Source organism: Calliphora vicina, chromosome 1, assembly GCF_958450345.1.
Source record: "Calliphora vicina chromosome 1, idCalVici1.1, whole genome shotgun sequence".
NCBI classification, from domain to species: domain Eukaryota; kingdom Metazoa; phylum Arthropoda; class Insecta; order Diptera; family Calliphoridae; genus Calliphora; species Calliphora vicina.
The window spans coordinates 37734791-37747744 of NC_088780.1; positions in this window are offsets into that span (position 1 = coordinate 37734791).

Genomic DNA, 12954 nt, shown 5'->3' on the forward strand with positions numbered 1-12954 from the left:
ATATTCTGTTAGCATTTACTCTCTAGAGTAAATGTCAATTTTCATATATAAAATCTGAAAAACAATAATCTTCTCTGTAGAGATGTCATGTTATTGAATACACCTAGAGATAACCGAATATATGTATGTATATAAACTAACTTTAAAAATTGAAATATTATATACAATTTTTATTAGTAAAATCAAAAAATTTCCAAAAAAATCTCGAGTAGTGTTTCTAAAAAGTCCACCAATTCTTTCAAATTTTTTCTTTATTGCTTCATTTGATTTGTTTGTTTAAACAATTTTAAGTGATTTATATTTTGTTTTTGTTTTTAATTATTTTTATTGTTAAACAATTGCAAATCATAAAAAATAAACCAAAATACATTTAATGATGACGTCGAGATATTTAAAAATTCTTGTATACAAATTCATATAAATAAAAACTCAAAATAAAACAGTGATGCCCAAAATAATATTGTTTACACTATATTGTTCAATAATAAACAGATATGTACCCTTCAAAATGACATATACATTATTAAAAACAAAAACCGCGTTCAAAAGATAGGCCATCTGTTGTAAATCCGGCATTTTTAATTATAACCCCAATATATTTCTACAATAAATTCAAATATACTAGGTTTTTTATTAAAATACATAGGTATAGAAGGTGTTTTTTTAAAGCCCGATAGAACTTATGAAACGGTTAGCTGTCAAACGAACTGTCATACTGCGTTCACTTTTTGACATTTATGATCAGTATTCTCAAGGCGAATTTATACAAGCTGGAGTCAGTCAAACAGCTGATAATTTTTTTTTCACTTTTTGGTTCTAACAACTATCAAAGCTTGTTTTTATATTTAAATATCTACATATTCTAAGCTAATTAACAAAATATTTATTGTTTACATAAATAAGTAAAGTCCTCGCTTTTCAATTATCTACACTATAGTAAGTTTAAATATTTATTTGTTAATTTTTCATTTTGGTTTTTTGACATTTGTTAAGACCAATCGTTGTTTTTGTAGAACTGACACCACCTTGTATGAATTCGCCTTGAGTATTCTATGGCAAATCATCATAAATAGACTGACGCTTGAACAACGCTACAAAATTATCAAAATTTACTTTGAAAATCAGTCAACGCATTGCTCAGAAATTAGGCTAATTTTTGGCATATGGAGTGATACCAATCTACAACAGACCTTACTCCTTGACTCCATTACATCTAGAAAAATGCACCGTTGAAGTCATCAGACTTTATTTCTTCAAAAATTACGCCTGGCTCACGTTACGTCCAATGGAGATCGTGATTTTTCGTTTGAAATATGGATAACATTGATTCGGGTGAGATGTGGTTTCTACAGGATGGCGCTACCATCGCAACCATCGATTTAATGAAATCATAATTTGGCCATAATTTGATATCAAGGAATGAACCTATAAATTGGCCTCCGGTCGCACGATTTGAAACCTTTCGATTATTTCCACGTGAAGTTACTGGTTTATGCTGATAAACCAGCAACAATTGACTCCTTGGGACACTTTTACGATCCAGCAATGCTCGAAAAAGTGTCCCAAAATTGAACGTCCAGAATGCGCTTCGTCAAGAACATCAGCGGTTGGCATATGACCGATATCATTTTTGACATATATTGATCTTTCGAATAAAAACTTTTTTTAATTAAAATTTACTTTTTTACCCTTCACCTTTATGAGAAGGGTATATATGAGTTTGTCATTCCGTTTGAAATTTCCACAATATAATTTTCCGACCCTATAAAGTATATATATTATAGATAGCGGAGTCGATTAAGCCATGTCCGTCTGTCTGTCTGTTGAAATCAATTTTCTGAAGATCCCAGATATCTTCGGAATCTAAATTTTCAATAATTCTGCCAGACATGCTTTCGAGAAGTTTCCAAATTAAAATCAGCAAAATCGGTCCACAAATGGCTGAGATATGAGGAAAAAATCAGGACAACCTCGATTTGAGACCTATTTTTGACCTATATCTGGATTACTAAGTCATTAATATAGACAATATGGATATCTAATGATAGATATTTCAAAGACCTTTGCAACGACGTATATTAGACCATAGTAAGTTGGACCTATAATGGGTCAAAATCGGAAAAAATATTTTTTAAACCGAATTTTTTTCACCAAAAAAAATTTTAAAAATTTAAAAAAAAAATTTAAAATAACAATTCGAAAAAAATTTGTATTTTGAAGTACAATTTGGTGAAGGGTATATAAGATTCGGCACAGCCGAATATAGCTCTCTTACTTGTTTTGTGTTATGTTTTACAATTTCAAGTTCATCGGTTATGCGAAAATTTAAAACCAAAATAATAAATAATTTTAATGCTGGATTGAAAAAAACTCTCTGTAATAAATATTCAATTAATAAATCAGCTGTTTCAAAACATATACAGCCCAATTATGAATAAAAAATTCCCCGGGAGTTTTTTCCCATTGAATTTGAATAGGAAAAATGGGAAAAGGGAAAAAACTCCAGGGCAATTTTTATTCATAATTGGGCTGATAAACGAAGGTAAAGAGACGTCCAATTCATATTACAAAAGTTAATATGACGGGAATTGAATACAGATCCATTCATGCACAGAGGAAAATATGCCCCCTGTTTTAGCACGACAATGTCCACAAACACCTCTAGGGTTCTTATATGTCAGCCATTACCAGACTACTTCTGTGTAATGTACGCAGTATGAAACAGTCATTGAAAATAAAGCTGTTCAGTAATTGCAAGTCATCAAGTTTTTGCTGGGCTATTATTATGGCGCTTGTGCTAATATTTGTTTTGTCCCTGTATCTCTTATTTCGCGCAACACTGTTCAATGATTTCTATTAATTTTAGTTCCTTACTGGAAAATCAAGTTTGAAAATATTTTCTTTATTCGATAAACATAAAGAGAAAATTCCTAAATTAGTACAATAATTTAAGCGAAACGATAAAGAAATAGAAAATATTCTATTTAAAAGAAGAAATATTAGACAAAAAAAATGTAACATGTAAATTAAACGGAAGTTGTGCCTAAAAAAATTATGAAAATGACAAGCAACGGATATGAAAAATGTAAATTAAACTGTTTAGAAATTTATTTCATTTCGAAGTTTATAATATAAATAAAATCATTTAAAAGAAATATAATTTCAAAAAGAAATTTGTGAATAATAAAAATAATGATGAAATTGAAGAAATCTAAAATTTTTCTCCTAAATGGAGTGATAAAAGTGATGGAAATGCTTTTAAATAGTGCAAGTATTTAAATAATTTAAGCCAAAAGTTATAAAATAAAATGAAAAGTTCTTTGGTTAGTGAGTGGCTTAATCTTGAGATTGCTGTAATCAAGGTAGGTGATACAAAATATATTTACAAACCTATATATTTATACATAAGGGTGATTGATTTTGTCATTCCATTTGGAACACATCAAAATATAAGACTCATAAGATTCTAAGACAATCTGTCTGTCTGTTGAAAACCTGATAGGGCCCCAACGAAAGGAGATAGCTGGCTGATAAGGTTTGTTTGGTATTTAAAATCTATGATTTCTCTTAGGCTCAAGGAAGTCAGTTCTTGCATATGAAATTTCCAGGTTGCTTAATTTCTCGATTTGGCTATGTTAATTGGCCGCCTCGTTCTTATTATTTAACGCCGCTGGACTATTTTTGCTGCGGTCATTTGCAATACCGATTTTATCTGAACAAACCACAAATCACTGATGCTCTCAAAGTTAAGAATTGAATGTGATATAAAATTTTCTGAAAAGAACGGAATTCTTATATTTCTACTTTACATTCATATCAATAAAACTGAATGTGCCAAGTTTTATCATAATTCTCGGGCAGTTTCCAGAGGACGTTAATATGCAGCAAAGATCAAATCATACACCGATCGATTCCAGTAGGAAAATCAGAAATTTCATCATGTTATCTTTAAAATTGTCTAAAACACACAAATTAAGTCTGATAACGCTGTGATTTTGAGATCACAAATGAAAAATGTATGTAGAAACTAGTTTCTAATAAAATTTCTAATATTGAACATCTTAATTTAACATTATAAATTATAGGTTTTGTTTATTTGAGAGTTTTTCTTCAATACTTATATTAGTTTAAACCGGTGTGAATAAAAGAATAAAAACAACTAAGAGATCTATATTCGGCTGTGCCGAATCTTATATATCCTTCACCAAATTATACTTCAAAATACAAATTTTAAATATTTTTAGGTAAACAAAATTTATTATTTTTCCCAAAGTTGTTTTTTTTTTAATTTTTTGGAAAATTTTTTTTTTCGAATTGTTATTTTAAAATATTTTTTTTTAATTTAAAATTCGGGTTAAAAAATATTTTTTCCAATTGTAGGTCCAACTTACTATGGTCTTATATATGTCTTTGCAAAGGTCTTTGAAATATCTATCATTAGATATCCATATTGTCCATATTAATGACTTAATAATCCAGATATAGGTCAAAAATTGGTAAAAATTCGAGTTTGTCCTGATTTTTTCCTCATATCTCAGCTATTTGTGGGCCGATTTTGCTGATTTAAAATAGGAAACTTCTTGAAAGCATGTCTGACAGAATTATTGAAGATTTGGATCCCGAAAATATCTGGAGTCTTCAGAAAATTGATTTCAACAGACAGACAGACGGACATGGCTTAATCGACTCCGCTATCTATAATATATATACTTTATAGGGTCGGAAAATTATATTGTGGAAATTACAAACGGAATGACAAACTTATATACATATACCCTTCTCACGAAGGTGAAGGGTATAAAAATTAAATGAAAGTATAAAGTATAAAAAATATACTGGGATTTTAAAAAACTTTTATACTTTTCTTAAGATAATTTCGATCCAGCCTATTTATAGTTAAACTACTTACAATGATACGAAAGTAATTTATAAAAGGTTAAGACTCTAGCTATAACTGTTCTTTTACTTTGTATGTTCTGATTACCCATTACCGGCTTGATCTTGCCCCGTCCAACTACTATTTGTTTCGATCGATGCAGAACGCTTTCTCTGGGATACGCCTCACTTCAGAACAGAGTATCCGAGATATTGTCTTGATTCATTTTTGGTCTCAATAGATGAGCTCGGAATCCATAAATTGCCAAAAAGATGGGAAAAGTTCAAAGCTAACAATGGCCAATATTTTGATTAAATTTATATGGTACAAATTTTTTAAAATAAAAGCTAAATATGTATTGTAAAAAATCCCACTCCCAATAGTTCTCCAGATATTCAAAATTAACAATTTACTTTGTATGGTAGGTGCCACGCCCACTAATGAAATATCGCCTATTTTTAGTCAAACTATGTAAAATTAAAAGGGCTGCTATTCGAGCAAAATTTGAAGACTTCCACAATTATAATTCTGAATATATTTAGATACAACTATTTACTTTGTATGGGTGGTGACACGCCAATTTATTCAATCCAGCCCATTTTCCGGCAAGCAGTACATAATGGTACCGAAGTAAATTCCGAGAAGTTTTTCGGCTTTCACAATGATAGTTCACCAGATATTCCATAATAACTATTTACTTTGTATTGGAGGTACACACAGTTACTAAATTATACGTACGATTGACTTTTTGGGCCTTTTTTAAAAAATCTATATATATAAAAATACAAGGCCTGACTTATTCATTCACTCACTCCTGACTGATGAGTCAGTGAATCAGTGAATGAATGAGTTAGGCCTTGTATTTTTAAATATAAAGATTTTTAAAAAAGGTCCAAAAAGTCGATCGTACGTATACATTAGTAACTGTGTGTATATATACATATATTTACTTTGTGAGAAGGGTATATATAAGTTTGTCATTCCGTTTGTAATTTCCACAATATAATTTTCCGACGCTATAAAGTATATATATTCTGGATCCTTATAGATAGCGGAGTCGATTAAGCCATGTCCGTCTGTCTGTTGAAATCAATTATCTGAAGACCCCAGATATCTTCGGGATCCAAATCTTCAATAATTCTGTCAGACATGCTTTCGAGAAGTTTGCTATTTAAAATCAGCAAAATCGGTCCACAAATGGCTGAGATATGAGGAAAAAATCAGGACAACCTCGATTTTTGACCTATATCTGCATTACTAAGTCATTAATATAGACAATATGGATATCTAATGATAGATATTTCAAAGACCTTTGCAACGTATATAAGACCATAGTAAGTTGGACCTACAATGGGTCAAAATCGGAAAAAATATTTTTTAATCCGAATTTTTTTTTCACCAAAAAAAAAGTTTAAAAACAAAAAAAAATTTTTTTTTAATTTAAAAAAAAATTTTAATAATTCGAAAAATTTGTTTTTTCATAAAATGAAAAAACAACTGGAAAAAAATAAATATTGTATACCTAAAAATATTTTAAAGTATAATTTGGTGAAGGGTATATAAGATTCGGCACAGCCGCATATAGCTCTCTTACTTGTTTTTGTATAATTTATTAAGGACTTAAATATTAATTTTATGTAACAAGACTTAATGTTAAGATATTTATTTAAAGAAAAGAAAAAAACACACACACCTCATCCTAAATATACAACTTCATTGTAATACTTTCTATATTTAGTTGTCAAACCCATTGTCCTAATAAGATCAAAAGATTAACTATTTACTACCATTTTCTTTTTCATTTAAATTGATTGCCATTGGTATTTTTCTCAGAAAACTCAGACAAAAAAAAAAAAAAAAAAAACTACAAGTCATCTTAAAAAAAGAAAATCTGTCGACATTATTTGCCAAAATTTACGACAGACACTACTTCAACGCACCTTTACCTATCGGTTTGCTTAATTTACATCAGAAATACAAACATATTCAAGGAAACATTTATTATTAATAATAAATAATATGTTTAACAATGAATAAATAAACAAATGTATAAACGTACATACATACATATGTATGTATATTTTTATCGTAAACAATAAATAATTTTGCTAATAATGAATTAATCAAATAATAAAAATAAAACGCACAAAAAACACCTCAATATATTAAATGAAGAAAAAATTGTCAATCAACACGTGAAGTTAATTTAATTTCTTTATAATTTTTTCTATGGTTTCTCAAATATTCGTACTAAAAAAGTAATCATGAAAAATTATCTAAAATAATATTTAAAATTGATGAAATGCTTTCAAAATGTAGATCATGTATTTAGTTTACATCAAAGTCTTGATGTACGGCGAATTTATTTGCCAGTTGTTACACCGAAAACGTTTTTAACCACTGGACCGATCCTCCTTTTACTGTATGTTCTTTTTATATTGAAATATCAAGTGGGCGCGGCACCTCCCATACAAAGTAAATAGTTATTATGGAATATCTGGTGAACTATCATTGTGAAAGACTCAAAACTTCGCGGGATTTAATTCGGTGCCATTGTGCATAGCTTGACTGATAATGGGTATGTTTGGATAAATGGGCGTGGCACCACCCATACAAACCGAATAGTTATTTGCGAATATTTGCAGAACTATAATTGTGACAATCAATTACTTATTACTTCATGAAGTTCAACGGAACAGGGGGTGTGTCACCTCTCATACAAAGTAAATGGTTACACCAATACCCCGGTTTGCGTCGCTAATTGGGACAAGCGAAAAGCAACGCAAACCGAATTGATTTTCATTTAATTGATTATCATTTAATTGGTTCAGTATTCATAATTCTAGATTTTTTTTCAAATAAAAAATACAATTTTTTTTTAATGTTGATAATGTTTTCTTTTTTAAATTTTAATTTAAAGTTAATTTTTAAATAATTCTTGAATTTCATATTATTTACTTTTATTATAAAATTATTAATAATTATTAATAGAGTTTCTAGACGATTTTTTTCTATTCGCTAATAAAAATATCTAACATTTAAAAAAGTTATTAAATTAATGACTAAATGAGTGATTGATTTATTGTTCAATCTTTTATTTGTGTTTTTTAAATAGAAATGCGTATAAATATCAGGTGCTGCCTTAACACAGTGGGTAAAGTTTTGTTAAGAGAACTGTGTAATAAATTATTGTTTGTATAACATTGAAAAATTAAAAAAACTGAATGTTCAAAATTAAAGGGGTTTTCAATAAGAACAGGTCAATTTTGATAGTTTGTGGTGGTCATTTTTGAAAATTTGATCTCTGGGTCTGAAGGTGTCAAATGTAAACATAATTTCTCCACATCACTACCTTTACAAATATAAACATTATTTCGTGCCAGACCCAGAGTCTCTGGCAGGAATTGTACCCAAAACCATCATATTAATAGCCCAGCACACTATCGTTAAGTCTATCATAGCAGCCCTACCTACTCACCTCACACACAGCTTATTGTATTCTAATTCAACATCGATCCCCCCTTATTGGAAACCCCTTTATTTAGGTTTGTATTAAGAGAATTAATACAATAAATATACTAATTATCAAGTGGCGTTACTTTATTTTTTTACGCCTAGACATGAACTTGACTTTGTTCATTACAGTGGGAGTTATTTGATTAGAGGAGCTAAGAAAAAAAGTTAGTGACAAAAAATCCCACAAATAACTTACAAACCAGATTGATATCTGCTATAGTAAGGACTCGGTCGATGTTTAAATTCGGGAAAATGAGCAAAAAAATTGCTAAGAAATTAATAAAAGAACACGACTACATCGATTACACTGCGTTACAAACAAAATTAACGTGTCTCAGGCAACTAGAACAAGAAATGTAGGAACAAAATTAACATATTTTGATAAATATTAAAATAAAATCTCATTTTTACTTAAAATATATTCAAATTAAATTGTATATTAGTTTTTGTCTTCGTAGGATACCGTTAACCTATTCGCAGGTATGACCAAATAAAATATAATTTTTTTAACGGCAGTTTCAAAAATCCATTTTAAAATTTTTAAAAATTTTGTTAAACAAATTTCAGAATTTTTTGATCATCTCATTGGGATTTATTGAGAATATAATAGGGAATAAAAATGTGAATTATGAAAATATCTCTTATAGTTGTTCCGTACCTGCGAATTAAATTTTGAAATTTTCGAGAAAAACCAATTATTTTGCCATTTTTTGGCGAATGAGTTCTATTTCCTTACTGTTATGAATTTTAAGTAAAACCTATTCAGAATATTATAGTCCAGATAATTCTAAATATACTTTGAAAGTTTTACTAAAATTGGAAAACTCTAAACCTTAAATCGTGAAGGTCAAAGGCCAAATTTTTCAATATTTGGAATTTCTCTTTGAAATATAGCGAAATGTTTTATATTTTTGGGCCGATTTTGATGAAACTTAACAAAAATATAGCACAAAGCCTAGTATTTACAAAAACGGAAGAAAAATTAATATTAACCCTATATAGCACTTGGGGTTAAAATGAACCCAAACTTTTAAAATCATTAAAAAATTATGATTTTAAAAGTTTGGGGTCATTTTAACCCCAAGTGCTCATAAGGGTTAATTTCTATTTTTGTGCTGTTATTGTAAATACTAGACTTCATGTTATATTTTTCTTAAGATTCATCAAAATCGGCCCAAAAATATACAACATTTCGCTATCTTTCCATTAGAAATTCCAAATATTGAAAAATTTGACATTTAACTTTCCCGATTTAACGTTTTCCGATTTTAGGAACACTTGCAGACTATATTTAAAATTACCTCAACTATAATATTCTGAACATATTTTATTTAAAATTAATAACAGTAAGGAAATTGGGCTCATTCGCCAAAATATGACCAAAAAATTAGTTTTTCTCGAAAATTTCAAAATTTAAATCGCAGGTACGGAAAAACTATAAGAGATATTTTCATAATTTGTTCACATTTTTATTCCCTATTATATTCTCAATAAATCCCAATGAGATGATCAAAAAATTCTGAAATTTGTTTAACAAAATTTTTAAAAATTGGAAAATGGAGTTTTGAAACAGCCGTTAAAAAAATTTTATTTTTTTGGTCATACCTGCGAATAGGTTAACGGTATCCTAGGAAGACAAAAACTCATACACAAGTAAATATGGATATATTTTAAGTAAAAATAAGCTTTTATTTTAATATTTATCAAAATATGTTAATTTTGAGACACGTTAATGGCCTGGCGATTTGTTAATAACTTTTACATTTTTTAACCAATTTTTGTATTTTATATCTTATTAGAACGACAATTACGTACACATTTCAATTCTTTTAAATTAAATTGCAAAGGTATTTTTTTTTAAACTAAAAAAAATGCATTTTTTCCCCTTGTAAATGCATCTCAAAACTTCAGAGGGCTTGATTTTTTTACTAATGTTCGCCAAACTGGGGGGTAAGAATGGTCAAAATACAATTTTCGTTTATTAAGGGCCACCCTAATATACATATATTCTGGATCCTTATAGATAGCGGAGTCGATTAAGCCATGTCGGTCTGTCTGTCTGTTGAAATCAACTTTCCGAAGTCTCCAAATAACTTACATACACGATTTATACATCAATATCTCCGGAATTTATCCGGCTCGGTTGCTATTTAAAATCGAGAAAATCGGTAAACAAATGGCTGAGATATAAGGAAAAAACCAGGACAACCTTGATTTTTGACCTATTTTTGTCCTATATCTAGATTACTAAGTCATTAATATAGACAATATGGATATCTAATGATAGATATTTTAAAGACCTTTGCAACGATGTATATAAGACCATAGTAAGTTGGACCTATAATGGGTCAAAATTGGAAAAAATATTTTTTAAGCCGATTTTACTTGTTTTAATTTACTTATAGTATCTTGTTACTAAGTAGTTAATAACAATATGGATATTAAATGATAAACATTTTAAAGACCTTTCCAATGACCATTTAAATTCGGATCGATCAAAAAATATTTTCGGAATATCCGAATTTATGGGAGTGTAATTTAAGAATACGGGCTTTTTTTTCAAATATTTAGCTTTTATTTTGAAACATCTGTACCATAAAATTTATTCAAAGTATTGGCCAAGGTCAGTCTTATTGGATAATAGCTTAGACACAATTCTTTAACAAGATTGGCCAGGAACTTTCTGATTTAGAGGCTGTCAAAATTTGACATTTTGGCCAAATAGCTGTTTTTTCTCATTTTTTTTGCTCAAAAGAAAACTTACTTTTTTTCCTTTAAGAGCTTTTTGGTCGCTTAGTGGGATCTATCAAAATAAATGTTTTGTAACTCAGAAAGTTCTTGGCCCTATCGGAAGACATCGGTTTAAAAAAGTGGTTCACTTGAGATGAAACCCCCCCTATATAATACTAATTGTGGTTCAAATCCTAATGGTTATTTATAATATTTAAAAAATCACCATTTTGAAGTCTTTCAAGTCTTTATTGTATATGTTATTCTGAATATTGTTTTGACATATTGGAAATGGTGTAGTAAATATATATATGTACCACATTAAGTATTTAAAAGACTAAAAAATAAATTAAAAAAACAATTTGTAAATTTGTATTTGAATAACACGTTTTCGCAAAAAATTGGCAGATCTTTAGGCGGATTTCAATATGATAGACAGAACACTACTATACATGCCAAACAAATGGACATTTACTGGCAATTAGGGTTTTTATTATGTAAAAGTAGCCAGCAATTGAAATTTCTAAAAACATGCATTTAGGTGTCGTAACAGGTAGAATGTCTCAACTTAAATAGGCCGACAAGCAGACGACGATCAAATATTCTTGATGCAGCAGATGGTATGTTTGACTAGAACAGACAAAAATACATATACTAATCGATCTACATGTTATAACTATAAAGAAGATTTTTAGAACAGAATCAGATCACTATATCAAGATGTTCTCATCAATGAATAAATACATTATAATACAACTTTTACCTTTAAGATTTTGTAACGTGGTTTTGTCGTTGGCTCAGGTAATTCAGTAAAGTCTAGGGTAGACTTACGGATCTACAAACCTTAAGTGATAACACAATTGTTTTATCCTTTCTGAGTTCGATAATATCTTTCTTTATTGATTTAATATTTAATACAGTTTATATATATTAAGTTCGGATGCAGACGGTTCTGGTGATGCGTATCTCGGATTATTCGGGACTTTAATAATCGTCGGCTTTACGATGTATTGGTACAACTCTATAACTGGTAGTTTGTCACAAGTGATAGCTACGGATTTCTTGCGATGCCATTTATCGGTACAGGATCTGGTGATAACTAAAACAATAATGTTTTAGATACTTAAGTAGTCTGTAATACAAATAAACGAACTTAACTAGGGAGATAGTTAGCCGAAGCTATTGTTTTTAACAGTTGATCGAAGCCTCGGTAATGAACAGACGGTAGAAGTTTCTGTATTGAACAGCTGGCCGAAGCCTCTGTGTTGAACAGATGACCGAAGACCTTGTACTGAATAGACGACCGAAGTCTCTGCATTGAACAGCTTGCCGAAGCCTCTGTCTTGAACAGATGACCGAATAATACAGTGTATTGAACAGTTGGCCGAAGCCTCTGTCTTCCCCTGTATAATACATACAACCGAAGTCTCGGTATTGAACAGTTGGCTAAAGCCTCTGTCTTGAACAGATGACCGAAGACCTTGTATTGAACAGTTGGGCGAAGTCACTGAATTGCACAGTTGGTCGCAGCTTTTGTCTTCAACAGACGATCGAAGTCTGTGTCTCGAACAGATGACCGAAGCCCTCTATTGAACAGTTGGCCGAAGCCTCTGTCTTCAACAGACGACCGAAGTCTCAGTATTGAACAGTCGAGCGAAGTGGCTGGTACAATGTATTCATCGGCAAAATGGGTTGACCGCTTTTATCAGTCGAAATTAATAAATTAATATCAAAGTCACTGGCAAATTCTGTAACCGTCAGTGTTTAAACTTTCGTTACTTTTATTAAAATTATTATAAACTAAATGAGAATTACTGGGTGGTTATTATATA